This window comes from Oryctolagus cuniculus, chromosome 7 (assembly GCF_051225735.1).
Source record: "Oryctolagus cuniculus isolate XC-2025 breed Fujian yellow rabbit chromosome 7, ASM5122573v1, whole genome shotgun sequence".
Taxonomy (NCBI): domain Eukaryota; kingdom Metazoa; phylum Chordata; class Mammalia; order Lagomorpha; family Leporidae; genus Oryctolagus; species Oryctolagus cuniculus.
The window spans coordinates 155,117,532-155,143,420 of NC_142873.1; the positions used below are offsets into that span (position 1 = coordinate 155,117,532).

Consider the following 25,889-nt stretch of genomic DNA (forward strand, 5'->3'; position numbering starts at 1 on the left):
GTCAGAGGAGGGAAGGTGCCTGCGGAGCCAGACTGCGCCCAGGGGGAGGAGAGGCCATCGGTGAAGTCTGCAGCCAGGGAAGTCACAGGAGGGGCCGCTCAGCAGGGGCGGGCGCCTTTCTACCCTGAGCCTCCTCCCTGCCACCTGCAGGCAAGGTCGAGCCCTCCCTCGCCACGTCTCAGAGAGGGTGCGCCACCTGCCCTGGGTCACACAGCTAGGACGCACTGTCAGACCCAGCTGATCTTGACACCAACTCCTAGTCCTGCAGAGGCTCCCAGGAGGCGGGTGGCTGGGGCCACACCCCGGGCTGGGCAGACAGGTTCCACAGCGCCACGTCATCACAAAAGCACGAGGGGTGACAGGTGACTGTCTCTTTTAAAAAGATTTTTGTCATTTTTTTTTTAAATTGAGAAACAGAGAAAACAGAGAGGCAAGGAGCCGAGAGAACCCCCTTGCACTGGTTCAATCCCCAGATGGCTACCACAGTCAGGGCTCGGCCAGGCTGAAGCCATCCAGACCCCCCATTCGTGTGGCGGGGAACCATCTGCTTAGGTCACCACCTGCTGCTGCTGTCTCCCAGGGTATGCACTGGGGGTGGGGGGACGGGAAGGGGGGGTGGAGCCTGAACTTGAACCTGGGCACGAGGCTGCGGGATGCAGGAGTCTTAATGGCAAGGCCAATAGCCTTCCCCTGAAGATTTTCCTCTAACCAACCCCTGGGCCCTGCTGCGCGCTGGGGGCTGTGGGGGCCTATTCTAGAACCTTGCAGGAAGAGAAGTCAACATGTGAGGAAGGGCAAAAGCGTGCTGGCTGCGGCTCCCTGCCGGCCCTCTCGGGAGCTCCTTCTGCTGCATAGGCACTGGTTCTCGGGGCCAGCGCTGTGGCGTAGCGGATAAAGCCGCCGCCCGCAGTGTCGACATCCATGTGGGTCCAGCTGCTTCACTTCCCTTCCAGTTCCCTGCTAAGGTGCCTGGGAAAGCAGTAGAGGATGGCCAAGTGGGAGACCCAGGGCAGGCTCCTCGCTCCAGATTGGCTCAGCTCCAGTCGTGACCATCTGGGGAGTGAACCCGCAGAAGGAAGACCTCTCTCTCTCTCTCTCTCTCTCACTCTCTCTTTTCCCGCCCCCCTCTCTCTGTGACTCTGTTTCAAATAAAAGAAATCTTCTTAAAAAATAGTTACTGGTTCCCTTTTATAGATGAGCATCAGGAGTTTCAGAGTGGGAAAGTGATTTTCCCAAGGCCACACAGCTAGTGCGAGGCAGGGAAACGCAAGTCTGACTCTGGAACCCAGAGCACCACGCAGTGCTGTTGGCGGGGCACGGAGAAGAAGCCTGCGGAGGGCGGAGAGGAGGAGGACAGGGCAGCAGCTCGCCTGGCCTGGGGGCGGGGCCCTGCAGGCTTCCTCTCTGTGGAATCTGGGGCTGGGGGAACTGGGGCATTCTAGGGACAGGTTCAGCTTGAGTCACCCACAGAGACGAGAACGTGGGCGTCTTCAGAACACCCCACGGCTGGCAGAGCAAAGGGGCCGGGTCCCTCTCCTGACTCCCGCAAGTAGTCCGGGAATTTGGATCAGATCCGACATCACCAGGCTCCTCGCTCAGCCAGCTAAGTGCCGGTGAAACTGAGGAAGGGGCCGGCGCTGTGGTGTAGCGGGTAAAGCCGCTGCCTGCTCTCTGCTGTGACCTGGGAAAGCAGTAGAAGATGGCCCAAGTGCTTGGGCCCCTGCACCCACATGGGAGACCCGGAAGAAGCTCCTGGCTTCTGGCTTCAGATTGGTCCAGCTCTGGCCATTGCAGCCAACTGGGGAGTGAACCAGTGGATAGCAGACCTCTTCTCTCTCCTTCTCTCTCTGTGTAACTCTGACTTTCAAATAAATAAGTAAATCTTAAGAAAAAAAATGGTGTCTTGGACTCATACTTTAAAAAAAAAAAAAAAACAGAGGAAGACAGGTTCATTTTGACGACTCCCAGGAGCAAGTTCAAGGACCACGTGTCTGCTCTTGGGGGCCTGCCGCAATGTCTTTCTCTAGGCAGGTGGCCGGCGTGTGCCTCCGCTGGGGAGGCTGGCACTGGAGACCCTGCCTCAGGGGCCCAGTCGTCACCATTTCTCGGGAAAGGTGACATCTCTGGACCCTCCTGAACCGGGACAGGACAGGGGCGCAGAGCAGTAGCCGGCCCTCCCGTCACCATCCGCTCACAGAGAACCTGATGCTTTGGGCCAGCTCCAGGCTTTGGCCTTCGGTGTCCCTGGGGATGAGCCACCAGGGGTGGCCTCCCCCCAGCAGACAAGGCCAAGTGCAGGTGCCAGCTCCCAGCCACTTCCCCGCAGCCCACAGAGACAGCCTTCATGCGATTTAGCTTGTTTATCCCTGCAAGACAACCAGACGAGGCAGGGACTTGGTCCCCTTCCCAGAGCACCCGAGGCTGGATCTTTCAGAAGGGAGAGAGTTTTCGGTGTTCACAGTTCTGGAGGCCGAGGGGCTGGCCCTGGCCTCCGCGGGGTCCTGGGGAGGGCCTTCTCGCTGCATCCCAGCATGGGGAGGGGGCAGCAAGAGGGAGAGAGGCTGTGATGTGAGAGGAAGGCGCAGGCGCAGGGCCAGGCTCTCCCTTTTCATGGCAGCCTGCTCTGGTGGGAGCCAGGCAGGATCTTGCCAGGACGACATCCATCCCTCCCAAGGGCGGTGCCTCCACTGGGCACCCCCACCTCTTACAGACCCCACCACGCCCACACCAGGGCCCCAGCTCCAGCACGTGAAGCTCTGGGGGACACCCCCGGAACCACATCCACTCCACAGCAGGGGGTTCACTATTACGCATTGTTGCTGTCCATCTGATCCCACAGAGAGGTTGAGAAACTCGCCCGGGGCCTCATAGCTTAGTGAGCGGGGGTCCCCGTGTACAGAGCCCCTCGGTACAGGCCTTCCTCATCCACTGGGCTGCAGAAACCCAGCCTGTGGGCCGAGCCTGATGCAGGAGCCCACGGCCGGGCCGCATTCCTGCTAGTATGGGCTGGCTCCACGGTCACGGCCGCTGACAGCCAGGAGGAAGTGAAAGCCAAACGCCTGGAAGCCAGGAGTGGCCAGGAGTGGCCAGGAGTGGGGCCCGACCTGATTCTCCACTTCTTCCCATCAGTGTCCCATGTGAACCTGGCCGTCCCAGACATGGCATGTGACCGCGTGGAGCACGTAGCCCACGAGACACGGGCGGGATTCTCTGGACTTTGCCCCCCAGGGGGCCTCTGCAGGGGAGGGCAGAGCTGGTGAGGTCAGGGCCTCCGGGCTGTCTGCCAGCACTCACGCCCCTCCCACGGGCAGGACCCCAGGCCGGGCTCCCCACCTCCACCAGCTCGGCTAAGTACTGGTGACCCAAAGAGACCTCTCGGCTCTCGGTCTCAGTGAGAAGGCGGCGAATCCATGGGGTGGGCCCATCTTGCTGGGGCTCAGGAGTGCAGTGAGCTGAGATAGGGGTTAAGTATTCACTCACCCAACAAAACAGTAACTGGGCCCCCACCCTGGGGCGGGCCTGCTGCGTGCTGCGAGAGAGGAAGTTCCCCGCGGGGTTCACCGTCAGCCACGCCGGCAGGGCAAAGGCCAGGGAACCCCGGGAGCTAACGGGAGGCAGAAGTGCAGTGCACCCAGTCCCCACGACTGCCAAGAACTGATGGAGGGGAGGGAGGGACAACCTGGCCGGCCGGGGAAGGACATTCCAGGGAGAGGGAAAGTCGAACAAAGGCCCTGAGGCAGGAGCCTGCGTGCCAGTCTCCAGAGACCATAAGAGGTGAAAAATCGACGGGTTAACACAGGACAGGCCTGAGCCCGGCCCGGCAGAGAGGAAGGCTCTGAACGCGAGTTATCCGTGCCATGCCGGGCTCAGGCTGCCACTTGCGACACCAGCATCCCTTCCTGCGAACGCGTAGAGGATGGTCCATGTGCTCGGCCCCTGCCACCCACGTGGGAGACCTGGAAGGAGTTCTTGGCTTCGGCCTGGCCCAGCCCCAGCCACTGTGGCCATCTGGGGACTGAACCAGCAGACAGAAGACTGATCCCTCTCTTTGTCATTCTGCTTTTCAAATAAATGAGTAAATCTTAAGAACAACAGAAGTGAATGTGTGAGTCACCCTGGGCAGGCCACCGGAGGCAGGCGAGCCCTCAGCCAGCTTTCCAGAGGCTGGGTTGGGAGAGGCGCTAACCCGAGGCAAGGCCACTGAAGTCAGAGGCAGAGGGCTGGGGGGTCGGCTCAGGGCTACTTCCCTGCTCACCGGTGGTTCTGAGTCTGGGAAAAGGCACGTGGCAGGCTGCATCAGGGCCCTGGAATCTGTGACCATGACCTTATACGGCCAGAGGGCCTGCGGGGCTGGGATTAAGTCAAGGGTCCCTGGGGCCGGCACTGTGGCGCTTGCAGTGCCAGCATCCCATATGGGTGCCAGTTCAACTCCTTGCTGCTCCACTTCCGATCCAGCTCTCTGCTATGGCCTGGGAAAGCAGTGGAGGATGGCCCAAGTCCTTGGGCCCCTGTACCCGTGTGGGAGACCCGGAAGAAGCTCCTGGCTCCTGGCTTCAGATTGGCCCAGCTCTGGCCATTGCAGTCATCTGGGGAGGGAACCAGTGGATGGAAGACCTCTCTCTCTCTCTCTGCCTCTCTGTAACTCTGCCTTTCAAATAAATAAATAAATAAATCTTTAAAAAAAAAAAAACAAGTCAAGGGTCCTGAGTGGGCCACACTGCCAGGTGGATCCACTCTCACCACAGGCTCCTTCCAGAGGGAGGTGAGGAGGGCAAAGCGGGAGGAAGGAGCTGGGGTGACGCCAGGAACAGGTCACAGCCCAGGGATGCAGGTGCCCACGGGCTGCCTCTGGCCCCTGGTTTTGGACTTCTGCCCTACAGCACCGCAAGCGGGCAAACGTGAGCTGCTTCCCACTGCCAGGTCTGGGGTCTGCAGTCCTGCCCACTCCGTCCCAGGCCAAGGCTGTCCACTTACCCAAGAGTTGGTCTGGTTAGGTGCAGGGCCTTAACCCTGCACACACCGATCACTTGGCGAATTCTGTGCTATCGCCGGTATGCAAGGAGGCTCAGCACCCGGGGCCACCCCCCCACCCCGGGTTTGCATTTTAACCCAGGAGGCCGCTCAGGAGCCAAGCGTGCACCTGTTCTCCTTTGCAAGGGGCGAAGAGCAGGGGTGATCTCACCCGCGGTCACGGGCACGCGGCTCTCCTGCTGCCCCAAAGGGCACAGCCTCAGGACCACACAGGGCCCAAGTTGAAGCGCTCATTGCAGGAGGAATTTTTGACCCGAACCAGTGGGAGCTGGAGGAGCCAGCCCTGCGCGGACCTACCGGGCCGGCCTTCCCGCCGCAGCCCCAGCCCTCTGCTCCCGGCCCAGATGCAGGAGACCAGCCCGCGCCTGGGGGCCGAGGGTCCTGCCCACGGCGGGGCACTTTCCTTTCTGGCCACAGCCACGCTGTGTCCACAGAAGTGGTTCCCAAAGTGCCTGCCCAGAGCTCTCTGGGTCTCCGGCTGAGGGGGATCTGGCCGCACCCCCTCTCCCTCCACCCCTCTTCCTCCACTTTCCACCTTGAAGCATTTTAGCCAGCGCTGCTCCCATGAGCCCCCTGGCTTCTTCCTGTCACCGGTTCGGAGGAAGCCGCTTGTCACACTGAGTCTCCCGACGATTCCGTTCTGTGACCACAGCAACAGCGAGCGTCCTTCCAGGCGCGAGCTGGGCGCCAGGCACGCATTCATTATTCACTAATGACGATGATGACAGTGTGTCCTATTTTATTTATATAACTCATATTATAATCACATCTCCACTTGTTGGTTAATCACTTACTATCAATTATTTAATGCAGATGGAACACCCCTTATCCCAAAACCCAAAGTTTGAAATGCCCCAAAACTTTTGAGCTCCAAAGACTCTGAAATCTGAAACATTTCTGGTCCCAAGCAATACAGATAAGGAGCCTTCGAGCCGTGCGACCGCACTTTAATGGACGGGTTACTACTTATGAGCCTCAGGACAAAGTTTCTGGAATAATCCCCATTTCACAGATGGTGCGCGTGGCCATCAGAGACGCTAAGCAACCTGCTCAAATCACACAGGTTGAAACCAGACGTGCGTGCGTGCGTGCGCCCACCACCCGCTGCCTCCCAGTCTCCCTCCTCCGCCCCGGCTGCCGGAAACCCTCCCTGGGTTGACCTCGGTCTCCGGTCTCCGTGGTCAGGAGGTGAAATTCCTGGTTTCCCTTGGTATCGTTTCCCCTTCATCAAAACCAGCTTCCCCCGCGTGAGTCACCCTGGGTGCCTGTGGCCCTGATATCATCTGGATGTGTTGTAAATAATTGATGGCGGGATGTTTAATCATAACACTGGAATTAAGGTGAACACGGGGCAGCCCGGGCTCGCTGGCGGGGGCTGCTCTACCCAGCACCGCTGACTCGGGCTTCGACACCAGAGGCGCATTTTGTCATGGTGCAGGAGCCGGGGGTGGCCCCGTCCTCGGCTCTGCCCGGGCACCCTCCTCCCATGTCCTCCCCCTCAATGTATCTCTGAGCCCTCGCCCTCTTGTAAGGACTCCAGTCATGGCGGATTAGGGCCCGCCCGGGTGACTTTATTTTACCTTAATCTTCTATTTAAAAGGCTCTATCTCCAAACCCAGTTTCATCTGGGCGGGACTTCCATAGGCAGCCTTAGGGAGGGACGCGGTTCCGCCCCGAGAACGGCCCCAGGGAAGGGGTTCGTCCAGCGGGGCCAGCACTACCCTCAGCCTCAGCCAAGAGCTCACCACCTGCAGGTCACCGCTATTGCTACCGCTGCTGCCGCCGCCGCCGAGGCACAGTGGGCACCTGGGCAGGAGGGAACCCCGCCTCCATCCAGCAAGAGCCATCCGCCAAGATCACGGGGTTGAGGAGCAAATGCCCCATCCGTGCCAGGGCAGAATGCTGGGTATGCAGTAGGCGCCAAGACTGTGCGCCAGGGGAAGAGTGACTTTCAGATTCCCACAGCAGGATGCTGGCCCAGTCTCACCCCCACTCACTCTTCCCAGGTCTTAAGTCTGCTGGGAACTGGCTGGCGCCGCGGCTCACTAGGCTAATCCTCCGCCTGCAGCGCCGGCACACCGGGTTCTAGTCCCGGTTGGGGTGCCGGTTCTGTCCCGGTTGCCCCTCTTCCAGGCCAGCTCTCTGCTGTGGCCCGGGAAGGCAGTGGAGGATGGCCCAAGTGCTTGGGCCCTGCACCTGCATGGGAGACCAGGAGGAAGCACCTGGATCCTGGCTTCGGATCGGCGCAGCGCTGGCCGTAGTGGCCACTTGAGGGGTGAACCAACTGAAAGAAAACCTTTCTCTCTGTCTCTCTCTCTGTGTCTAACTCTATTTGTTAAAAAAAAAAAAAAATTCTGCTGAGAACTGAACAGAGGTGGCCTCGGCGGCCACAGGTGACAGCCCTGAGCTGGACAGCCGCCTGCCGCTGCCCTTCCTCTCGCCAAGGTGATCTGAAAACGGGGGACCAGCGAGGTGCCACCCACCACCTGTAGGGCACAGCTCACCGCCAAGCAGGGAGCCTGCCGAGGGTTCCTCTCCCACCTGTGCTGGAGGCAGAAAGAAAAGCAGGTGGGGCTGACGCACCCACCCGACGCACCGCCCCACGCTTGCATTCGGTCAATGGGGGCTTCCTTTTGCCCGTCTGTGTTCCCGGTATCCCCGTCCTCCTCAGTAAGGAAGGAAATGGCCGCTGAGCTTTCTGGAGTTTTCCAGGGTGAAGACAGCTCCCCCAGCCTCGCAGGCAGCCAGGTGGCTGCTCCGTGTGAGTTCTGGCCAGTGGGATGCATGCAGGCGTGTGTACAAGGGTAAGGGACATCCAGCAAGGGCTCCTCCATGAAGGGGACACATCGTTTTTGGCCTTTTCATCCTTCCCACTGTAACACAGATGTGATGGCAGGAGCTCAAGCAGCTCTGCTAGGGATGAGGCAGACTGTGAAATAATAAACGCGTTACTCTGCACCGTTGAGCGGTAGGGACCGACTACGCTGTGCTGGTTGCAGACGGCAGCTTCAGGAAGCGAAGGCGACAGAGAATGAGGGCAGGGGAGAGGAGGGGCGGGGGAGGACTGCAGGGCGGGGTGGGCAGCTTCGAGGGCTGAGGCCGGACGGAAGTCGCTGTGGGCGGGTGCCACAGGCAAAGGCACAGAATCCCAGAGCCAGGGCGGCCCTGCACGCGGAGAGCGGCCATGTGCAGATGAGGGCTCTGGCCCCAGCCTCGGCCTCTCAGCTCACGAGCTGCTCCCTGCACCCCTGGGAGCCTGTTTGCTCATCTGTAAGATGGCATTCGCGGTACTTTCCTGCAGAGAAAATGCAGCTGGCTCTCTCCTCCCTGGAATCCACCAACCACGAGCAAAAACATTCCGAAAAGCCTGCCCCTGTGCCGGGCCGGCTGGCTTCTGCTTGTCCCAGTGGCCACTCCACCCATGGTGCTCTGAGCCACCCGGAGACCACTTAAAGAAAACAGGAGCGCACGCAGGCTCTGGGCACCCATGGCGCCACCTACAGATCTGGGTCCTGGACAGGGAGGACGCCAGGGGCCGGCTGTGCACTTAGCGCCCATCCATGGTCAGCTGGGGCGCAGACAGTCAGGGCCCAGGAAGGAAGCTGAGAAGGTTCCCGGTCACAGAGGCTGGGGCCGCGGGTTCAGGGGGGTGGGCTCCAACGGGGAGGGGCCGCAGGCAGCTCTGGTGCCCCAGGAGCTGGAGGACACCACTCCCACCCGCCCAGAACAGCACCTGCCTGTCCCTCGTCCGGGCCCTCCCCACTCTCGGTTCACCTGATTGCCCCTGGCTCTGGATCTGGGGTGGGGCTATGCCCCAGGTCTGGCCAATCGGAAGGGCAGGTGACCCAAGTGGGCCAATGAGCTTCACATTTCTGCGCTGGAATTGGAGAGAGAGAGGAGAGAGAGAGAGGGAGAGAGAGAGAGAGGGAGGGAGGAGAATCCTTGGCACAGGCGAGCTGGGAGCTGTGGAGAAGCAAACTTGCACAAGGCACCGGCGGAGTCAAGAGGCGGAAGAGTGAGTGCTGACGGTGCCGCCTGCAAACCTGCAGCCCCAGCAGGTTCTCTGTGGGGGGCTTCTGCCCCTTGCAGCCGAAAGGGTGCTCCCTCCCACAGGAATAAAAAAGAGGAAGAGGGCCAGGACCAGCAACCGCCCTCCGACCACAGCACGGCTCCCCTCCCCCGGGCCACTGGATGCGCCCAGCGGGGAGTTACAATATTCCGTTGTCACCCTCATGACACACGTTCACCTTTCTCACACGTCCCTTTGAAACAGAGAACACAGGACTTTTTTTTTTTCAATAATTATGTGTGGATGGTTATTGTGGATGGGGGCCACGTAATTTCATCAAAGTCAGTCTTCACAGACCCATGGCAGTGGGCTGCCTCTCTCTCTCTCTCTCTCACACACACACAGTCCGTCTGGAGTGACCAGCATTGTGCCAGCACTGGCAGGTCCTGTGGTGTCCATACTCCCAAGCTGCCGACACGGTGGCCCTGAACGCAGAGCTGGCAAGACAGGGACACGACCGGCTGGCTCTTGGGAAAGGCACAGCCAGCTCCGGCCGGTGCAGAGACCCAGCCCCTGCACTCCCGACCCAGCAGGGGCGCTGTGGGGCGCCATGCTTAGGGTGGCAGGCGAGAGAGCTGCGTGGAGTCTGCAGGTGCAGAATGGAGGGGCGGACGAGGTGGACGCACACCTGGCTGGGGGCGGGGGTGGGGCGCAGCCCTCGGAAGCCGTGGATTCTACGTCTACAGCCGAACGATGGCATTCACAGCTCCAGGCTGACGGCTGCCTCCAGCGAGGGTGACAGGAGCGCCTTTCGGGGTGAAGCCAGGGGACCCACAAGTACTCAGACCTCTCATCACATCTCAGGAAAAGCGGTTCAGCCAGGCCTGCTGGGTGTCGCTGCCGCAAACCACGCCTCCTGCACCTCTTCCTCCACCCCCCCCCCAACAGGGTCAAGGCCGAGATGTGGGAGCCCTGGGACTGCCCAAGCTGGGCTCTGGGGTCTGCATCTGCCAGCGCGAGGCCCTGGGCAAGCTCCACCCCCAGACTCAGACTGTGAGGACAACGTGACCTGTGCTGTGACCAGATCCAGGACGTGGCAGGCTCATCGCTCAAGCAGAGCTTGTGCCAGACATTCCAGACCAGGAAAGAAAACCCCAGAGGTGTCCACAAGCAGCTGAATCAGGTGGGGGTGCGTGAAACAAACTGTGGGACACGCGAGTCCCAGTATGATCAGGAAAACCAAAGAACTGGCTGACAAAAGCAAGGGAGGGCTGCGTTACGGCACAGAGGGCTACGCCGCTGCCTGTGGTGCCAGCATCCCACGTGAGCTCCGGGGCGAGTCCCGGCTTCCACTTCCAACCCAGCTCCCTGCTCATGCGCCTGGGAAAGCGGCAGAGGGTGGCCCAGATGCTTGGGTCCCTGCACCCACGTGGGAGACCCAGAGGAAGCTCCCGGCTCCTGGCCTTGGCTTGGCCCAGACCCTGCTGTTGTGGCCATGTAGGGAGTGAACCAGGGGATGGATGACCCCTCTCTCTCTTTCTCTCTTTCCCTGTCACTCTGCCTCTCAAATAAATAAAACCAATCTTTAAAAAGCAGAAGGAAGGCGGGGAGTGAGTTCTGCAGGAGCGAGCGATTGAGGCTGGTGCTCTGGGGCTCCGGGCGACACATCCAGTACTCCCCATGGGAGTGGGAGACACTCCCGCAAAGCCACAAGAGGCAGCCACCAGGACGATGTCCCTGGAGAGGGACGGGAAGTTCGGAGTAGGGGAGGGCAGAGAAAGGGAGCGCTCATAAAGATGACAAAAAGAAAGCGAGAGAGCGGCCTGCAGGGGACGCTGAGGGTGACGGGGCACAAACCGGGGGCGGGATTAACGCACCCCTCTGAGGCCCCCAACTTCCCCCACTGCACAGAGAAATGCTGCTTCCCCAATTCCACATCTCAGTGGCCACACGGAGCTCCCAGCGTGGCCAGTGCAATCCCAGCATGGAAGAGGCCGGAGTGGGTGGGTGGGTGGATGGATGGACAGACAGTACGGCTGCTGAGCCCACCAGGTGACAGCCAGCCAGAGTGAATTTGCTTCAGATGACAGGAGCCACTAGAGCAGCCACGCGTGGCTCCGCAGAGCTTGAAGCACGGTGAGTTTGCACTGAGCTGTGCGGCGAAGGGGTTAAAACACACATCAGCGTTCCGAGACGAAAAGAACAGCTCACTAATACTTCTACATCCATTCCACAGTGAAATGACATGTTTTGGACAGGTTGAGTGAAATATGGTATTAAAAGGACTTTTGTCTGTGCATTTGAAAAGATGATGTAGTTAGCAGGAAACTTCTAGACGGGGCTCCCATTCTGTCCCCGCAGGAACGCACTGTGGCAGAGTGCGGGCTCGCCAAGGCACGGGGTCTCATCTTGCTTGTTCATGGCTCTTCTTCCGGTCCCGGAACAAGCCCGGGGCATGCAGGAGGTGCTTAATTAGCGTCTGCTGAGTGACCGAGTAGTTGGCATCGCAGCACCATAGATCTCCCTCACCCATGGCTTCAACTTTCCGTGGCTTGTTGCCCACGGTCAATCCTGGTACAAAAATACTACGTGGAAAATTCCAGAAATAAGCAAGTCATAAATCTCTAACCACATGCCATTCGGGGTCATGTGAAGAACTCTCAGGCCATCCCGTTCTGCCCGGGATGGGAGCCAGCCCTGTGGTCCATGTAGCCATGCCGTGGTCCCCACCTGCCCGCCAGCGGCCATCTCGTTATCACACCGACTGCTGCGGTGACACAGTGCTGTGTCCAGCTCATTCTTATTTGGCCCCAAGGTGCTGGCAGTTTTATTCCAGTATATTGCTTTATCATTGGTTATTGTTCACCTGTTAGCATGCCTAGTTTGTAGGTTAAACTTGATTACGGTCGTGTATTCGTCTACAGGAAAAGGCATAGCCTCTGTAGAGTTTGGTGCTATCCGTATATGAGGGGCTTAGAACACTACTTGAGGGGGCCGGCGCCGTGGCTCACTTGGTTAATCCTCCACCTGCAGCGCCGGCATCCCATATGGGTGCTGGGTTCTAGTCCCGGCTGCTCCTCTTCCAATCTAGCTCTCTGCTGTGGCCCGGGAAGGCAGTGGAAGATGGCCCAAGTGCTTGGGCCCTGCACCCATGTGAGACCCGGAGGAAGCTCCTGGCTCCTGGCTCACCTGGGGAGTGAACCAGCAGATGGAAGACCTCTCTCTCTCTCTGTATCCCCCTCCCTCCCTCCCTCTCTCTCTCTCTCTCTCTCTCTGTATCTCCCTCCCTCCCTCCCTCTCTGTCCCTCTCTCCCTCTCTGTCTCTGTAACTCTGCCTTTCAAATAAATAATAAAATAAATCATTTTTTAAAGGGAGGGCTACTCTATAGAGGAAAACACACAGCCTGTGGAGTCTGTGGGACTTGGGTTTAATTCGTTTGCCCTCTGTGAAGGAAAGGGCCGCCTACGTCCCCGGCCACTTCTGAGGTCCTAGCTTGGTGTGGGGCAGGTGCGCTGCTTGCCACAGCTGTCATCTGCTGTGGGAAGACTCGGGGGGGGGGGAGGGGGGAGGCCAGAGGCCCGCGTGCATGAGAAGCCCAAGTCCAGTGCCAGCCTGCGGCCTGGAGCAGGTGCAGGGAGGTTGATCCCCGAATGCAAGTGCCCATCCCTATGCATCCCACTGCCGGAGCTGTAGCCAGCGTCCCCTTTATGACGGCAGCGGCAGCTTGGAGAGGGAGACCGAGGGCCGGTGTCCGGCGTGACTGAGGACCCGGGGTGGCACGTGGCAATGGCCCTGACTTAGGAATCCCCAGAGCGACAGGGCACGCTGTTCCATGGGCTCAGACTCCCCTCCAGGGAAGAAACCACGGCTGAAAAACCCATCTGCACTCTGGCTGCACAACACAGGAATGCAGGGGCCCAGGAGGAGGCGGAGGGGGAGGGGCAGAGGGCCATGGTGACCCAAGCAGGGGTGTCCAGGGACACTCCAGGCCCCTCATCAACACAGGGAAAATCTGCTAACCAGCTGCCGCTGCTCCCCTGGGAAGGGCTGTGGGAGTCTCCGACGGCCGCTGCGACAAATGACCACACGTGTTATGGCTTAAAGCAACGTCAACTCCTCCCCCAAACATTCCTGGAGCTTCGAAGTCTACACTCAAGCTGTGGTCAGCGCTGCCGCCCTTCTGGGGGCTTCAGGGAGGGTCCGTTTCCTTGTCTGCCGGTCTGCATCCCCCCGCTTCCTCTCTCTTTAAAGTGCTTCTCCCCAGGCCCCGCCCCCAGCTCCCATCACCACGTCTCCCTCTCTGCCTCCAACCCACCTGCCTCTCTTACAGGTACTTGCAACCCGACATCATGCCCACCTGGCGAACCCAGGACAACCCCCGCAAAGACCCCTTTACCACGCAAAGGCGCAGTCACAGGCTCTGGGGTTAGGGTACACATGTTTTGTTCTGGGGACAGGGGCAAGGGGCATGATTCAGCCTGGCCCAAGGGCCCTGAGCACAAAGCCGGTTCAATTTCCCGGGCTCACTGGCTTTCCTGGGACTGCCCCCTGGAATAAAATTCCCTACTCTGTTTTTTTTTTTTTTTTTTTTTTTTTTTTTTTTTTTTTTCTGATTTATTTGACAGGTAGAGTTGGGGAGAGAGAGAGAAAGAGAGGGAGGGAGGGAGGGAGGAAAGATCTTCCTTCCATTGATTCACTCCCCAAATGGCCGCTATGGCCGGAGCTACGCCGATCTGAAGCCAGGAGCCAGGTGCTTCCTCCTGGTCTCCCATGTGGGTGCAGGTGCCCAAGCACTTGGGCCATCCTCCACTGCACTCCCAGGCCAGAGCAGAGAGCTGGACTGGAAGAGGAGCAGCCAGGACTAGAACCCGGCGCCCATATGGGATGCCGGCGCCGCAGGCGGAGGATTAGCCAAGTGAGCCACGGTGCCGGCCCCCCTACTCTGGTTTCTAACACATGGCTCTTGGAGCTTCAGGTGCAGACAGCAAACTGGGAGGACTGCACATCTTCCCAGAGGGTCCTCTTTCCCAAAGCATGCATCGAACGCTGCCTCTGAGCCTGGTGACAGCCCTTACCCTCCAAGAACATGGTGCTGCCATGGTCCCCAGGCTACAGGTGCAGAAGCCCAGGCCACACAGGTTCCTTAACTTGCCCGGTCTCCTGTTAATAAGTAGCAGGGCGAGGCTGTGAACCATACAGCCTGGGTCCAGAGTCCACCTTCCCAGCCCTTGGACAATCCTGCCTCTCACCTGCCCCAGCCATGCCTTAGAGAAGGAGGCTTGAACCCTTCCACACTGCACCGTGAGCATCAGAAGCAGAGGTTTGCTGGTAACACAGGCAGTGTGCGCTTGTGCCAGACCATCAGTGGCCAGGAGGGACACCAAGGTCTAAATCCACCTGACTTAGAAGGCAGAGGTCCAGGCGGAATGCGGAGCCCCAGCGTCTCCGCCAGCCTGGCTCAGCCCCCGCACTCTGGGGCTCATGGATTGCCTGAAGCCTTGTCCCGTGTCCGAGGACTCTGCCCTCCCTGAGCTGCCACGGCACCGTGTCGGGGTTAAGACTCAACCCCCAAGCTTTGCACAGCTTTGTAAAGCAAATCAGCAGCAGGCTCCCTAGCTGCCCTCTTGTCTGCAATGCATGACGGCAGGGAGGACGAGGCCACCCACTCCTAGCCAGCCCTGTCCTCATTCGAGCCCAGATCCTGCCCCGAGAGCCCCACAGAGGAGTCAGGATCCCCAGTGCATCATGGGTGCATCCATGGCGTTCCTCTGAGGACCCCTTCCGCGCAGGCCAGGAGCCATGCCAGCCTCACATCCACCCCTCAGGGTGTCCGGATCCGGAAGGTGCACCCAGAACTGCACCTGCAAGCATTCGGTGTGGAGGAATCATGGGAGCAGAGGCCCCGGGGCTGAGGGTCTGCCAGCGTCAGGACTCTCCCTGAGCCTGGACAGACGGCGGCCATGACCATCACAGCAGCGGCTGCCATGTCCTGAGTGCCCTCTCTGAGCCGGGGGGGGTGGGGGGGTGGGATGGAGCCGCCAGGTGAGGGAGGGGAGCCTGGGGGGAAGGGGGAGGTGGGTGGCCAGGAGCAAAGCTGAACTCTGGCTGCCACACCTCCCTGCAGCCGCCAGGTACTGGGGGACGTGGCAACAAGCAGGCAGAGAAAACAACGCATGTCAGGTACCCATGGCTATGCCTGCTCTTTGCAAAGTGTTTTTTTTTTTTTTACAGATAGAGTTAGACAATGAGAGAGACAGAGAGAAAGGTCTTCCTTCCATTGGTTCACCCCTCAGTGGCCGCCACGGCTGGCGCTGCGCCAATCCGCAGCCAGGAGCCAGGTGATTCCTCCTGGTCTCCCATGGGGTGCAGGGGCCCAAGCACCTGGGCCATCCTCCACTGCCTTCCTGGGCCACAGCAGAGAGCTGGCCTGGAAGAGGAGCAGCCGGGACTAGAGCCCGGCACCCATATGGGATGCCGATGCCACAGGCGGAAGATTAACCAAGTGAGCCACGGCACCAGCCCCAGCAAAGTTTTGACACCAAACAGGAAAATCCCAAACAGCTAAAACCAGGGACGAGTCTTGTTCCCAGGAAAAGAAGTCGCTGCAGGATCCTTCGACGAGGACGCTACTGTCTCTCCCAGGTGTGAAGCTGCAAGACTGCCTACCAAGGGCCTTGGGGGCCCCCAGGAGACGGCCAGGCTGCTCTGGGGTACCTGGATCAGATACATGCCTGCCTAGGATCCAGGTCCCCTCCTTCTGGTTCTAAAACTGGGTGTGTCTGAGGCTGGCCAATGAGTTCCTCCTATTTCCCAGTGGGTGGGGCCAGACCTAGCCAATCAGCTGGTTCTGCTTCTTAGAGGGTGTGTCTAGCCCCAGCCAATTGGTTCCTATTATTTCCCAGTGGGTGGGGCCAGACCTAGCCAATCAGTTCATCTTATTTCCCAGACGGCAGGGCCTCACCCAGTCAGAACCCCAATTCCTTAGGAAGCACAGGCTGCAGCCTGGAGCTGCCGGTGACCAGGGGTCAGGCTCCTGACAGCCCGGCTGAGCACGAGGGGGACGTGCCCTGAGCCCAGGGACCCGGCTGCAGCGCCCAGTACTTCTATTTCAGGTGCATGAACCAAGAAAGACCCTCTTTGCTTTAGTAAAGACAGTTGTAAAAATCACTTAAAAAAAACAAACCCAAACAAAACGTACCAGTTGTCCTCCAGCTCCTTGCCCCAGGCTGGCTTAGTGCTGAGCGAACAAGCAGCTGGCGCCACCAACCCCCCCTCGGTGTGGCCTCGGCCTGCGCACTCAGCTCGCAAACACCCGCAAAAGCACATGTTCTGGAGCCCAAGGCCTGAATCCCAGGGTTGCGGGATCTTCTCTAGGGCCAGGATGCTGTGAGGATGACGTTCAGCTGCTTGCTAGGAGACGCCTGTGGCTGTGGCAGTGGCCGTGGAAATGACCCAGGAAGAACACAGTCCCAGGGAGCTGAGCTGAGAATCTGTCCCCAGGCCACTGGCCTGGAACTTGCCACCCACAGACGCTGTCATCGGTCGCTGGTCTGTTAGTGGGAACAGAGGGTGGACGAGCCAGGCTTGCCCCTGGAGTGTCATTGTCAAGGTTATAGCACACATGTAGCAAACAGACACACAAGCAGGAGACAGGGGAGAGGGAAGGCGATGCATGTGCAGGCACGTCAGGGCAGGCTGACACGCGAGGGGACCCTGCCTGCCACACACCCAAGACGGGCCAAAGAAAGGCGGAAACACAGCCAGGGAGGTGGGGGGAGGACAGGCAGGAGGAGACGCAAACGGCCCAAAGCAGAGGAGAGCGAGCAGAAACAGAGGAGGTGTGGGTGGGCGCGGCAGTGGCACAGGAGAAACTGACCCTGTCCAGCAGCAGGCTAGGCAGTGGCTGGGGACAGAGGGGCGGCGCTGGGGGGTAGGGTGCCTTGCTGGACAGGGCAGATGAGTCAGGATCTGGGTGCTGGACTCCCACCAGGAGCTGCTCTCTCTGGCCCAACAGCAGGGTTTTTGCTGAGTGGTAGCTGTCAGGGGCCAGGGGGACAGGGGTGTTGGTGGTCCAGAGTAGTCTGTGCACCTGGAAAGGCCAACAGCCACGGCGGGGGGGGGTCCCAGACACAGGCCTGCCCCCCAACAGTCACTGCTGAGGCTCCCCAGGCACGGAGGGGAGGCAGGCAAGCAAGCAGGGCTGGGGAGGGCACGCTCCAGGAGGGCTCCGCTCCCGCCGTGGGTGCAGGGCAACCGCCCCTGGACACGGACAGCAAAGGCCTCTTGGGTGGTCTCCCTGCCTCCAGCCTGCTCTCTACGCTGCTCTTCACAAAAGGCAAAAGTGCCCACTCCACCCTCGGGGAAGATCCCTCCCCGGCTCCAGCACCCCCAGGAGCAAGCCTTTCAGAGTCCTGCTGCCTGGCCAGCTCCCCCTTCGGCCTGGGCACCTTCCATGCATGATCTCATTACATTCTCTCCCCGCCCCCGGCCTCCATAGAACCCCATTCTACATCCGGGCACGGTGGGCCTCTAGCAGCGTCTCTGGCCTCCACCTGCCAGTGGCCAGGGAAGCGTGTCCCCAGTCAGGGCCGCGAATCTTGCCCAGTGTTCTCTGGGAGGGCATAATAGCCCTGCTGAGAACTGCTAATGAACTCCACTAATGGCTTACAAAAGTTAAGAGAAGCACACTTAATAATTAATATCATTCAAGTTATCGGTATGTACCATCTCAGCAGGTGTGGCCAGTTTTACCTGCCCACGGATCTCAAATCCACCCACTTCCTGCCTCTGCTATCGCGGCCACCCTTGTCCAAGCCACCGTCACGTGGGCAACTACCTCTGTTTCCTACCGGGTGTCCCAGCTGCTGCCCCGGGCCCAGCACACAGCAGCCCACCAGGTTTCTAAAACCGTCCGTCCGTCTGTCGCTCCTCTGCCCGGCTTCCAACTGCCCCGAGAATCAAACCCTAACCCCAGCTCTGCCATCTGGACCCTGGCTCCACCCTCTCTGCCTCTTCCAGCCCCTGGCCCCCCGCAGGGTGTCCTGGGATCCGCAGCCCCCGCTGCCTGGAAATGCAGCCGCTGGACCACCCTGCAATTTCTCTGCATTGCTTTGCACCTATGAGTCTGGAAAGGGCTCCTCTAGCTCACGCCCCATCATCATTGGCTCCTGCACACCTGTCACTTAAATGTCATTTCCCCATGGAGGTTTTCAAACCAACATCTGCAGTCACCCCATGCAACCCCATTTCTTGGCACCTTCCACAGCTGTGCTCGCACCTGGCAATCATCTTGTTTGCTGGTTTTGTTTGCTTCTCTCCCCCACCCACAATGGCCCATCCCAGAGGTCCGCTCAGTGGGGCCTGGTACAGGCAGATGGTGCCAGGCACACAGAAGCAGCAGTACCAGGGGCTGGCACTGTGGCAGGGCGGGTAAAGCCGCCACCTGCGATGCTAGCATCCCATGTGGGCACCAGTTCGAATCCTGGCTGCTCCTCTTCCGATCCAGCTCTCTGCTAATGGCCTGGGAAAGCAGTGGAGGTTGGACCAAGCGCTTGGGCTCCTGCACCCACATAGGAGGCCCAGATGGAGTTCTGACTCCTGGCTTCATTGTGGCCATTTGGGGAGTGAACCAGTGGATGGTAAATCAACCTCTCTCTGTCTTTCCCTCTTTGTTATTCTTTCTTTCTTTTTAAAAGATTTCATTTATTTCTTTGAGAGGTAGAGTGACAGAGGGAGAGACAGAGAGGCCTTCCATCCGCTGGTTCACTCCCCAAATGGCCATAACAGCTGGAGGTGGGCGATCCAAAGCCAGGGTCATCAAAGTCGGTTCATCGCTGAGAACAGACAGTAAGGGAAGCGCCGAGGGCCTAGCTGGCTGTGACCTTGCTCCTGGGACTACAGCCTTGACCTCTGCACAATACCACCTTCTTACGTGTAAACCAATCAGCACAGCACTCCACACTGGGCAGAAGGAGCCTACAAAGCAAAGACTTCGGCCTTGGGGAACAGTGAACCCTTCGCACGTTTCTTCGCTAAGTGACATCTTTGTGTTGGGAATCCGTAAGCGAGGTCTGTGGGTCCACATGCTGGCAGACTGCTGATGGGAACCGTCCGCCTGCAGGCAGGGGCGACGCGGGGGCTACTCCACTCAGGAATCGGCCCGCATCTCTGTGCCCTCTGTCGGGCTGGCACGGCTCCAGCCTCAGAGCCACCGGGCAAATATCCACCCCCCACCCCACCCCCACCCCCGCCCCGGGATCTGCTGCTTTGTCTCCACAGCACTTCCTGCCTGTCTGCCCCCAGCCTCCACTCCAAGCCATACAGGAAGTCGCCTCCCTGGGTTTCGTCCTTTACAAAGGGAAGGCGGGGGTTGGGGGTGTCTCAACTTTGCAAATGAAGTGCCTGAAGCTCAGAGGGGTGAAGTAGAAGTCACACAGCGGATCAGAGAAGACCCTGGAACTCTGCAACTCAGCGTGGTGCTGGCACACCAAGGACCACGTGCACCGACGCTCCCTGAGTGCGAACGGTGTGCCCTCAACTGCGCTAACACCTGGCCTGCTTGATCTCAACAGCCCCACCGGGGTGGGTGCCACGACTGTGCCCATTCTGCAGATGAGAAAACTGAGGCTCACAGAATGGCACACCCTCAACGTCCCACAGCCAAGACAAGAGCAGGGATTTGACTCCAGAAGGGACACTCTCTGGCTTCCGCCACACGTTTTTAACTCACAAACTGGCCCCTGTGGAGTTTCGGGCAGGCAGCTGCAAGGCACGGTTTGATGGTTCACCCTTTATTGATGTTTTCAACCCAAAGGCAACAGAGCAACTTGAAAAATCCACACTGTGGCTCTCAAGACTCAGGCCAAAAAGAAAACAAACACAAACTAAGCACACATAAGGGATGTTTGTTCACCTTGAGCCCAGCCTTGTCCGGCTCCTGCCGCCGCGCCGGCCTCTAACCTGCAGGCTGGGTTGGTGCCACGAAGCCCACAGCTCGCTCAGACACAGCCCGGTGGCCGAACCGGGGCTCCTGGCGTGGAGCAAAACGGGATGGCTAGGAAGCGGCACCTGGGAGCAAGGCTCTGAGGGTTTTACACGAGGGAATCCAAGAGATCACTTCGCAGGGGGCCTCGGGTTCCCTGGACAGGGTTCAGAAAGGCTGTTTTGCAACACCTGCTGGGAGCTGGCCCGGCACTTCCTGGAGGGCAGCCGGGAGCCCTGCCCAGCAGGGTCACAGACAGAGCAGGTGACAGGACGCCAGGCTCGCGGCATGCGGGGTGCCGCTGACCCTGCTCGCCCTCACAAGACGGCCTCCACGTTACAGAGCAGGGCCGGCCCTCCTGGAGCAGGGCGGGTCTCCTTCCCCTCTGTACTGCCCTGCGCCCCCCGGAGCAGCAGGTGCACTGGGCCCTTTCCTTCCAGCTCCTCCTCTGTCGCGTGAGCGGCGTGACCTTGGCGAGCGGGCTGGCCCTGAGCCTCCGGCGTTTGCTCTGGAAATCAGGATAAAAGAGCACCTCGCCCACAGGGTTTAAATGAGGATTAATTTAGGTAATTCGGGCTGAGCACCCCTAATCTGACCATCGGAAAGGCCAGACGCCCCAAAATTCCAAACTTCCTGAGCACTGCCAAGGCGGCCCGAGCCGAGACTCCCACACACCCCACCTCCCCGACAGGGCGCGCTCGGAACGCAGGTGCACTGAGAACGCGGTAGGACATCACCCTCAGGCTCTCGGGAGAAACTAGGACGCGGGAATGAATTTCGCGATGACGCTTGTGTCCCCTCCTCAAAATATCTCATCATGTACGGGTACGTGCAGATATCCCAAAATCTCACTGAGCGCTTCCGCGGTCAAAGTTCTGGGAGGGAGGAGGGAGGGCCATCTTCATCATCATACAGATGAAGGGCTGAGTTCAGAGAGGCTAAGTGACTCCCACAAAGATGCACAGCTGATCGCGGCAGCGAGGGACGCTGAGTGTGTAGGAGCCGCACACTGCATCTTGTCCTAGGACTAAACACACACCCACAGGCGGGTTCAGCCGCCGCCTGGGACTCCTGCAACCATCCTGGAGCGCTGGTTCACGTCTCCGCTGCTCCACTTCCGATCCAGCTCCCTGCCAATGTGCCTGGGAGGCAGTGGAGGACGGCCCAGGTGTTGGGTCCCTGCCACCCCACCGTGGGCCACCTGGCTGGAACTCCTGGCTCCTGGCTTCAGCCTGGCCCAGCCCTGGCTGTTGTGGCCATTTGGAGAGTGAGTCAGCAGACAGAAGATCTCCCTCTCTGTTACTCTGCCTTACAAATAAACGAATCAGGCTTAAAAATAAATAAATAAACACATACTCCAAACCACCAGCGTGCTGTCTGTATCACACCAGCTCCTCCACATAAGGCCTGAACCGTCACTCTCCGGAGGCAGCCGGGGGCAGAAGCCCAGTTCCACCTGATGCCCGGTGCCCGGTGCCCGCTGCAGGCAGTGAGGGCGCCCCGCCCTCCGCCCCAGCACTGCAGGCCCTGGGCTGCCCGCCACGCGGCCAGGATCTGCCTGCTGACTGAGGCCGCTTTGTCTCTGGCTTAGAGCTGGTCTCACGGATGGTCAGGAGACAGCCCTGGGGCCAGACTTGACCCAATTAGGCTTACACTTTTGAAAAAAAAAAAAAAAAAAAAAGGACCCACAGTTGAGTGCCTGGCATCTTCAAAGACTCAGTTGTCCAGGCCAGAAGAGGCTTCAGCAGTGAGAACCGGGCCGTGGGCAGCCTGGGCCGGGCAGCGGGTTGCCTGAGGCGTGCTCCATAGGCGGCCCCGCCCCAGCCTGCTGGCTCTGGGCGGCCGGGGCTCTCTGCTCACATTAACGAATGATTTGTCCGCAGCAACACGCACAGATCTCAGCACACAGCCGATGGGTTTTGACAACCGGATTTGTCCATGTAGCTACCGCCCGCATCAAGGTATAAACTGACCCTGGCCCCAGGAGAAGTCCTGAAGGTGCGCCCCCTTCCCTCCACGCTCACCCTGCTCTCTGCTGCTGTCGGTCCAGTTCAGGCCAGTGGAATCCTGCAGTCCGGGCTCCTGCGTTTGCCCCTGCTCCCCCGGGGTGGGCTGTGCAAGCCCCTTTGCTCCCCGTCTTCCCGAGGTTCACTGTGCAGTTACCGGGCGGGGTGTCAGCCCGTTCACCAGCTGATAAAGAGGCTCTCTGGGCCGGCTCCCGGGGGCTGCTGAGACGACCTGCGTCCCCGTCCACGAGGGCAGACACCTGCTCTTCTTTCCTTAAACACCCAGGGCCAGGACGGCAGGGCCACAGGAGGAAGCGCCTCCGGCAGCCCTCTGCCCGGTGCTGCCGCCTCCCAGGCCGGGTGCGGATCCTCAGTCCGCCCCGTTGGAAGGCCTCTGTCTGGGTGAGCAGCTCCTGGAGGTGCCAAGCCCTGCTCTGGGTCACCGAGGACTCGGGCTTCCTAATGAATGGCCCTTGAGTCATCCCCCACTGGGATTCACATTCAGCTGCCAGAGCTGGGCTGGCTCCGGGTGGTTTGTTCTGACTAATGGTACCAGCTGCTCCTCCCAGGGCGAAACGCAGTGCGCTGGCTGCCAAGGCTTCCAGCGGGTTTCAGGCCCCTTATCCTCCGGGCTACGGGCTGACTGTGCCGTTCAAACACACCCCTCAGCGTCCCCCTACCTGGGACCCCAAGGGCACCAACACCAATCTGACAGAAGCAATAGAGCCTGGTGCTGACACAAATCCGGTGGCTCTGGGCTGTTTTACCTTTCTGAGCCTCAGTTTCTTCATCTGTCAAATGGGCATGCTCCCCATACGACCGAATGATGCCGCTGTCTATGAGGTGTAGAAAGGCAGGCCGTGCAGCAGATGGGGTCGGGAGGCGGAGGAGCCAGCACCTGAGGCCCTGCTGTTCAGTGGAGGACCCTTGTAGCCCCGGCACTGGGGTTTGCTAAGGATCCAGATTCTCAGGCCCTAGCGGGGATCCAGAGAACGGGGATCTGTCGCCCCGATGTTCCCTAAGCTGGGGAGCCTCATCCCAGGGCACGGTTATTACTAGGTTATTACTAACCACCATCGTGCCAGACTTGATCTCGCTTCCTCTGCAGCTTCGGGGAGGGAAGCCCCTCCCCATGGTCCTCCCTCCCTCTCTTCAGCCCCATCCGTCTCCTCCAGGACGCTCTGGGTGGGCCTCCTCGCCCAGCTCTGTATGGCACACAGCGGGGTCCCCGGACGGCCCCCACTCTGCAACCCAAAGGAGGGGGAGAGGGAAGCAAGCGACTTCCCCTCCCCCAGGCTCGGTTTCCTCCTCTGTAAAGGGAGGCCCTGGCGGGAGCTCCCTCAGCGCAGCACTGGGGGGCTCTTGGGACACCATGTAAGGCAGGTGGCCCGGGCTGCCCGCAGTGAGCGCTCCGGAACCTGGGTGCTCTCTCCTCCTCCTCCTCCCCCCCACCATGCCACCTGCTCCCTGGTCTCCAACTGGCAGCCCGAGGATGGCATTGAAGCGGCCCTGGCCTTCGCGGTGGCCTTTGTGTCATGCAATAAGGAGGGGTGCTGCTTCTGACAGCGTGAGTAACTGCACGCGCAGGACCCGACAACCTGGTAACTCTGGTGCCGTTGGTTTTGCCACAGTCACCACCGCTCCCTGCTGCCTCATGCCTCCCCTGCAGGCTCCTTGGAGGGTGTGTGCCTTCCCCGCCCAATTCCATACTCACTGGGTTTCCAGCTTCTCCCCAAAGCCAGGAATTCTCCCAGGGATTCTTCCTGGCCCCGCCCACCACCGCTCCCACGACCAGCTTCTCTGAGCCCTCCCCAGCCCCAGCAACACCAAACCTGCAGCCTCCATGTCCGTCTCAACCCCGGAGGAGTCACTCAGGGCACCGAACTAAGTCCCAGCTCCTGGGGAGGGTCCCGACCAGCCCCGGTGCTGGGGTGCCGTGTGCAGGGCCCTGGGCCGGGTACCGAGGACCCCAGGGCTCTCCGGGGAGGGAGACCAGAGCCCCGTCAGGGACGCAGACCTGCTCTGGCCTCCACCTCCCCTGTCCGGCTCTCCCTGCGCCTTCTCTCGGGGGCCTCTGGTCTCCCCGGGCCCTGACAGCGCAGGCCACGTGCCTCAGCCAGCCGTCCCGGTCCCGGACGCCTACGCGAAGCAGGCAGAGCCGCACGCCAGGGCTTCTTGCTGCCACCCCAGACTTCTCTGCGGCTCCCCTAACGCTGAGCTCACAAGGTCAGCTCATCTCTGTGGACTTCATGCATCCCTCATCTCCACGGACGTTTCCTGGGTGCCCTGAACACGGAGTCAACGAGACGAAGGCCGGGTTGCTCTGAACTCCTGGGTGCTGACACCCAGGAGGGTCCCTGAGGTCCCCTCTGAACACAGGGGCAGAGGAGAGAAAGCCTGCTCTCCTGGAGCTGCTCTTCACCGGAGAGACACACAGGCACGGCGAGACAGCCAGACCGGCAGCAGAGCAGTGTCGGAGTGGGGGGCGGGGGCCGAGGGAGACCCCTCACAGACGGCAGCGAGGTGGCAGCGCAGCAGATGTGGGGCGTGGGGGAGTCCCAGTCGTGCTAAGGCCCTGGGGCATAAATAACTTGGACATGGGCAAGGCAGGGGGCAGCAGGGAGCCCGTTAGGAGCTTTATTGCCCGTGCCCAGGGTCAAGGCCGACAAGTGGATACGACCTTGTGGTTGGATTTGTACTTAGGACTGGAAGACGAGGGGGTCGGGGGATTTTAGCCTCAGGAACTGAGTGGACGGTAGGGCCCTGTTACAGACTGAATGCTTGTGTGTACCCAAAATGCACACGCGAAAGCCCTCATCCTCCGTGTGACAGTATTAGAGGCGGGGCCGGGGAAGGTGGCAGGGGTTGGATGAGGTCGTGAAGGCGCGGCCTGGGCTCGGGGATCAGTGCCACTGAGCTTGCTCACGCTCTCTCCATGCGGGCACCAAGGAAAATCCACAGGAGCACAGCGGGCAGGAGGCCGCGCGCGAGGCCGCACCCAGGCCCACCAGCCTCCAGGACGGCGAGAAAACAGTTTCTGCTGTCTGCGTCCCCCCCACCCCCTGCCCAGTCCGTGCCCCAGCAGACACTCCCCCAAATACAACAGCCAGGGCCCAGGAACTCCATCTGGGGCTCCTACGTGGGTGGCGGGAGCCCGAGTGCTTGGGGCCAGCACGTGCGCCTCCGCAGGTGCCTTAGCAGGAAGCAGAGCAGCCAGGTCTGTGGCCGGGATGCTGATAGGAGACGCAGGGGTCCCACTCGGGGACCGGCCCCGCCCCCGCCTTTCATCAGAGATTGCCCACGCACCTTTGTCTCTGGGCCTCTGGCCAGTGCTCAGAGCTGCTCCCGGATTTCTGACCACTCAAATCCTCCTTCCCTCCCCACCCCTTCCAGCTGAACAGCAAATCTCTGTTTTTTACTGCGGCCCTTGCGGGCGTTGGGAATAACAGCTTCTTCAAGGGCGCACTTGTGAGTGGCGCTAATGCTCCACTTACGAAACGCCTGGCCCGGGACGAAGGGCCTGACTCACCGCGGAGCGAGCGTCAGGAACGCCTGCCACCCCTTTCCCGAGAAATGCGGCTCCGGCTCCGCTGCAGGCCACAGCCACGCAACCTGCACGTCCTGGCTTCCGGGGAGCCGGCAGTGGAGCTGCTGCCCCTCGGCGGCACTTCCACCCACATCTCTGCTGCCGCCCGTGGTTTCCCGTGATCCAGCTCCCGACTAGGAATTCTGACACACGCGGAAGCCTGAGACCACTCGTGGGGGCCCGTACAAGCCGTCCTCAGGGTGGGCGCCGGCCTCGTGGTGCAGGCGCAGGCTAAGATGCTGGGATCCCTTCCTGGAGCGCCTGGGTTTGAGTCC

The 25,889-nt window shown here is 60.3% G+C and overlaps 1 protein-coding gene across 4 annotated transcripts in view; it reads right to left on the minus strand.

The window, feature by feature from the left end:
- TMEM51 (transmembrane protein 51) overlaps positions 1–25,889 on the minus strand; it is a 54,697-nt gene that overhangs the window by 12,030 nt on the left and 16,778 nt on the right. Inside the window, exon 1 of one of the 4 annotated variants that reach the window (XM_051836527.3) lies at positions 22,047–22,458. The exons of the other annotated variants lie outside the window; for them this stretch is intronic. The gene's annotated coding sequence lies outside the window, so the exon portion shown is untranslated. Of the gene's footprint in view, positions 1–22,046; positions 22,459–25,889 lie in introns of those variants that run through there. 4 annotated transcript variants of the gene reach the window in all.